This window comes from Euleptes europaea, chromosome 1 (assembly GCF_029931775.1).
Source record: "Euleptes europaea isolate rEulEur1 chromosome 1, rEulEur1.hap1, whole genome shotgun sequence".
Taxonomy (NCBI): Eukaryota; Metazoa; Chordata; class Lepidosauria; order Squamata; family Sphaerodactylidae; genus Euleptes; species Euleptes europaea.
This window is the reverse complement of record NC_079312.1, coordinates 22,895,654-22,902,055: the sequence shown is the minus strand read 5'-3', so window position 1 is coordinate 22,902,055 and position 6,402 is coordinate 22,895,654.

Here is a 6,402-nt window from a genome sequence, read left to right as displayed (position 1 = left end):
TGAACGGTCCTAGTCCAAAAACTACACTACACCGACTCTCACACATTCAAAAAGTATTAAACTCATTCTGCATTCAGATAATAACGAACATATTATAATGGGTTTGTTTTTTATGAGAATGAACCTCAGAAGGCCCCCTTCCCTTCTGTTTCCTCCTCCTCTGACCTTTGGTATTTAAGAGGGCAGAGATGTGTAGGACATACACAGACATATTTTGTTTGAGGGCCCATAAAGTCCTACAGCCAGCTCTGTTCCCAGTTTGAGCGACCTGGAAATCTTATCGCAAATTAGAATGAGATAAGGGATGAACTGGAGAATTGACGCCCATTTGCATGAGGTTAGTGTTTTGCCTTCCACAGAAGACAAAGGCTCCCCTCTTTCTCCAAATCCTCAGGGGGAAACGTACCTGTCAGGATCAGGCGTCCGTCCTTAGCATCCCAAAAGCAAACTCATGCAGGCAAGTAGCTCTGAAGCAGTAATACTTTATTAGGAGCAACAGGACAGAAATAAAGAACTGACTGTCTACATACAGATGAGGCTTGTAATGAGGAATCCTTGGCAGGTTACATGTTTTAAAAGCAAGACAGGCTCTGGAAGTAAACATGGTGAAGCAGCTCCAAGATAAGGAGTTCCCAGGAGGAAAGACTAAACAGCAGCCTGGCATCTGCACTGCCAGCGAAAACAGGACAGGCGAAACTGTACACAGAGTTAACAGGCATGAGAACCAAGGACTTGACACCCAGCCAAACGCTGGCCTAACTCAGGTCAAGAGCCTTTACTTCGGACTGAGAGAGCAAGGCCTGACAGTACCCTTCCTGCACCAAGAGTGAGAAACTGGGTGGTGATATATGCCTTCATCTTCCTGACGATTGTTGCCATCTGCTTTTCAGAAAAGAAAAAAGTAAAATTTCCTGAACAGGGAAAGGACGTATTGCTGTACTGGTACAAGGTTGCTGGTGCAGTGGGATTTGGGGGAGGTTAAGGTTTGGGGCATTAAAAAAAATCTTCCAGGATTTTTTTTTGTCTCCCTGCCCAACTCCAATGGGAAATGAGCTTGTAGAGTTGATGGGATCACTAGTGACATCGCTTTAGGACAGTGGTCCCCAACCTTTTTTTGACCAGGGATCACTAGGACTTTTGCTCAGAGCTACACGTACAGAGCTACATGGGCTACTTTCATTAATATGGAAATGCATTTCTTCTTTTTAAGCTGCAAGATTTTTTGGACACTTGATGCCTCTTGTTTGTATCCTCTTCACCGCATACCAGGTTTTTAAAACATTAACACCTTTTACCACACAACTGGAAAAAAGGGTTTCCACAACCTTTTAATGTACTTTTTTGTTTTGTTTTATGAGCGGCTGCAACCAACTCCGCCCTTCGATTAAAAAAAATAAAGAGTCTTTTCTTATTCTGCCATAAACACGATTCCCAAGTACAAATCCCTACCGGGGGGGGGGGGGGAGATATGCATGCCCTACCATGCAACAGTTCGAAACAGAGGAGCAGAGAAAGGCTCCCAGGAGGAGGAGGAGAAGGGGAGAGGTGGCGCTCCTGCCCTGGGAGACCGACGCACTCACAGTGCCTCCCACCGAAAGGAGCCCGGGAGCTGGGGTAGGACCTGGGGGAGCATTTTTGCTCTGATGGGGCGGCCGCCCTCCCCCTTCGCCCCCTGCCCCGCTCAACAGGCGGCGGGTTGCTCGCCAGAGCCCCCGGACGCCCAGAAGCCACTCACCATGCATGCCGGGGGCGCTGCCGCCACCCGCATCTGCTCGAAGCCGACTCGACAACCGTCGGACTCCGCCACTGTCTTTTGGCGCTCACGCAATGCGCACTGGCAGCGCCCGATCCCCTTCTTTCCCTCCTTCACACGCTCGCTCTGCACGCAGGATCACGCAATCCACGCACACCCGCGTAAATATTATTTTAATATGGGTTTACTTTATAACTTTGTTTCGCGGACCCCTGGTTTAGTTCTCACGGACCCCTGGTGGTCTGCGGACCACCAGTTGGGAACCAGTGCTTTAGGAGGAGCACCTCAAGGATGGTTCCTTTCTTAGGGTGGCCAACTATTAGGCATTTGAGCTGTTATTTCGGTATTTTGCCTTTGGATCCAGTTTCAGGTATTTTGTATGGCCTGAACATGAATTTTGAGCCAGCAGAAGGGAGAATTTGGTTTCCCTATTGATTCCATACCCTGAATCACAGATTCCACCCACTGACATGTCTGAAGTCCACTAGGATTCTTCAGTGTGGAAATAAAATCTTCCAGGTTCTACGCCAGGGGTGGGGAACGTCAGGCCCGGGGGCCATATAAGGCCCACAAAATCATTTGGTCTGGCCCTTCGTGGGTCCTGGCAGATCTCTAGCTCAGAAGGATCTAAGACTGGTGATCCGCCCCCTCCCACGGACAGGAATAGCCTCTATTCAAGGCGGATGTGAGTTTGTTTTGCCGAGAAAAAGAACCTTTTCCCCCCCTTGCAGAAGAGTCATTAGCTAAGGAGCTGCTAGGACTGCCCAAGAAACCGTGTTAACCCTTTCCCACCCGTGCCACGGAGAAACGTATTCCCTCTGTACTACAAGAGGGCTGGGGGCAGAAGTGGTGACAATGGAGGGGTTAAATGGGCAGGGCCAGAATATGCGGGGGGGGGGGAGTTCTTAGCCAGTGTGTCCTCATTTCATCCCTGCAGGTGGAGGTAGCAGGAGCTGGCTGTAGAATCTGCCCCCAACCATGCAGAGCAGGAGCAACTGGGGCGTGTGGCTGGACGGCTATGCCTGGCTGGTGCAACAGACCATCCCGGGCCACCAGGTGGGTGTGTGCACCACAGGTGGGATGCCTGCCTGCTTGCCCATGCTGGGGGGGGGGTCATCTGGGGCAGCTGCCTGCTTGGGGCTTGGTCAGCTAATTTTTAAGTTGATAATTTTGTTTGGCCCACGAATGATGTTATAAATATCCAAATGGCCCTTGGTGGAAAAAAGATTCCCCACCCCTGTTCTACACTCTGATGACCCCAGAAATATCCAGGCCCCATGCACCAAAAGAACTCCAGGCTCTCACACCGTCCCCAAGTTCCTAAAAATTCACCGAGCTCTCCTGCTGGCCAATAAAAACCTGGTCACAGCTTTCCAAACTGACCTGGAATTTTTAGAATCCCAAGTGGACAGCCATAAGAACATAAAAAAAGCCATGCTGGATCAGATCAAGGTCCATCAAGTCCAGCAGCCTGTTCACACATTGGCCAACCAGGTGCCTCGAGGAAGCCCCCAAACAAGACAACTACAGCAGCATCCTGCCTGAGTTCCACAGCACCTAATAGGCATGCTCCTCTGATCCTGGAGAGAATAGGTATGCATCATGTGGGCAATACTTGGGGTGTGGGGCTGCTCAGGGTCCCTCACCTCCCTGCTGATAACTAGTTTCCATGCACTGTTTCCAGGGGTGATATCTGATGGTAGGCAGACCTACATGCTCCGATCACTGTTCAGAGAAAGCAAGCATCCAAAGAAGAAGTATTACAACAGAAAGCATTAACCGATCACTTTGGGCTTCCTCTGGTGTCACACTCTGGTTAGCTTCTCATTGAGAGCCAGTGTGGTGTAGTGGTTAAGAGCGGTGGTTTGGAGCAGGGGACTTTAACCTGGAGAACCAGGTTTGATTCCTCACTCCTACACATGAGCAGTGGAGGCTAATCTGGTGAACTGGATTTGTTTCCCCGCTCCTCCACATGAAGCCAGCTGGGTGACCTTGGGCTAGTCACACTCTCTCAGCCCCACCTACCTGCCAGGGTGTCTGTTGAGGGGAGGGGAAGGTGATTGTCAGTCGGTTTGAGTCTTCCTTAAGTGGCAGAGAAAGTTGGCATATAAAAACCAACTCTTCTTCTTCTCCTTCTCCTCCTCTCCTCCTCCTCCTCTTCCTCTTCTTCTTCTTCTTCTCGGACCATGAAGACCACTTTCCAAATGTCATTTCCTCTCTTTTTATACCCATCATGGGGAGAAAAAAATCATTTAGGATCGAAGGAACAGCCATGGCAACTTTGGCTTGCCACTGAAGCATGCGGCTTGTCTTGCTTGCACAAGTTATGCGGAGCTCTCTGGTGTGCCTGCCTCTGGTGTGCCTGACGATGTGGGTGAATCTGTGGCGGCCATGCATGATGGCTGAGCCCCACTCTGACCCCCAATTATATGCATGGCATTTTGGGCAGTTTCTCAGCACATTTAATGGGCAGCTTTGCAGATTCAGCATGTCTGATGGAATGAGCTCTGACTTGCAAGACTTTATACTGGAATAAATGTTGTTTATCTTTTAAGGTGCCACTGGACTCGTTAGATATTGACTCTAATTCTTTTGGCAGCATTACTGACATTAAAACCATTCCCCATATGAGTTTTACCAATACATTCATACAGTGGCAATAAGGGCTCCTTGGCACAGCACTACATTGGGGAATATATTTTTAGGATCCTGTCGACTCATAACACTTGAAATTTAGCCTGAAGAGGAGAAGACTGAGAGTTGACATGATAACCCTCTTCAAGTACTTGAAGGGCTGTCATGTAGTGTTGTTTTCTGTTGCCCCAGAAGGTCGGACCAGAACCAACTGGTTGAAATGAAATCAAAAGAGTTTCCATCTAGACATCGGGAAGAGTTTTCTAACAGTTAGAGCGGTTCCTCAGTGGAACAGGCTTCCTCGGGAGGTGGTAAGTGCTCCTTCCCTGGAGGTTTTTAAGCAGAGGCTAGATGGCCATCTGTCAGCAATGCTGATTCTATGACCTTAGGCAGATCATGAGAGGGAGGGCATCTTGGCCATCTTCTGGGCATGGAGTAGGGGTCACTGGGGGTGCGGGGGGGATGTAGTTGTGAATTTCCTGCATTGTGCAGGAGGTTGGACTAGATTACCCTGGTGGTGTTGCACCGCCATTATCCGTAGAGTCCAATGATAGACAATTGAGAGGAGGTTGAGTGAAACTAAGTTTTTATTGATCAAGAACAGAACCGGGTGTACGACTCCGTGCCCAAACGCAGGTGGGAGACGACACACCCCACCGGGAGGCAAGTAGTTTGATTTATAACTTTCAGGAAACTACATGTACAATATACATTTTTGATCATGATTCGATGCTCAGTTGTTCATTGTTCTGTACTGGCATTACATATTGCAAAGGTCAGCGTTTCGTGTGCCAACTGCATCTAGCTTGTCAGTTTCACTAGCCAGGGAAGACAGTGTACCTTTTAGCATGTCAGTTTCAGTAGCGGGGATAGCTGTGCCTTACTTCAGACAAGAGAGTTCCGCTTTTCCCCGGGCGGGGGAAATAGGGGAGATTTCCAGCCTTAGAGGGGCTCTGGGTTGGGGGAGATGCCTGTGTGTGTGTGTGTGTGTACATATGTTACTGCTTTCAAGGCACTTAATGTGAAGGGAGGGAGGGCTTGCATGGAGCTTGCGTGTCTGCTCATACAGCTGACAGTGAGGGACTTATTCATGGATGCTTCAGTGGTCCCTTCCAACTCTTATGATTCTATGAAATCCCTTCTGACATCCACACCAAGGCTGCTATGCATACAAAGGCAGTAGCAAACCACCTCTGCGCATTTCTTGCCCTGGAAACTCCATGACGGGTCACCATAAGTCAATTGTGACTTCTCCACAGCGCTTAATAATTATTAAGAAAAGTTATTATCCTGCTGTTCTCATCCCCGCTCCCTGAATAGTTTTTTATACATCCCAATCAGAGAAGATAAAAAGAAACAAAAATCCTTTTTAAAAGGTTTATTTAATTTGTTCACAGAACATACAGAGGTCAGATGGTCCATCTGGAACCGTGTGTTGTCATGCAAGGTGCAGTTCACAAAATAAATTAACCAAGTCTGTTTACAGAAATGCTTCTTTGGATATGGTCATTGCTCTTAAGACAGAGCATGCTTACATGGTAAGCAAACACATAGCAAGGAACAGTGCTGGCTGTTACCCGGAACAAGACATTTAGCACGGCATTCTTAGATTAAAAAGCAAAAAAATAAATAAAAAAATTGGCTTGAATGGCGCCCTGAAATACCTTTAGTTCTTTCTTTCGAAAAGTATCAAGGAGCCAAAATGTGAGGTTGGTCCCCCCCCCCCGCATTAACCTAAGAAATGTCGTGCTTCCAAATAATAATAATAATAATAATAATAATCCAAATAAATACTTCTCTTTTTATACCAGTCATACAAATCCCATTTTTATCAGACCAGCTAAAAGCATCACAGCACAATCCTGATTTTTAAACAGATTATAAACTTAAGAGTTTTACATCAGAAAACCAGAAGTTCGTCTGATTCAGATTAGAGATTTTAATCCATTCCTAAGGACTCTTACTGTAACGATAGCCCATCCTAAGGAGGCAAACGTTGCACGTTTTCCCCTCTC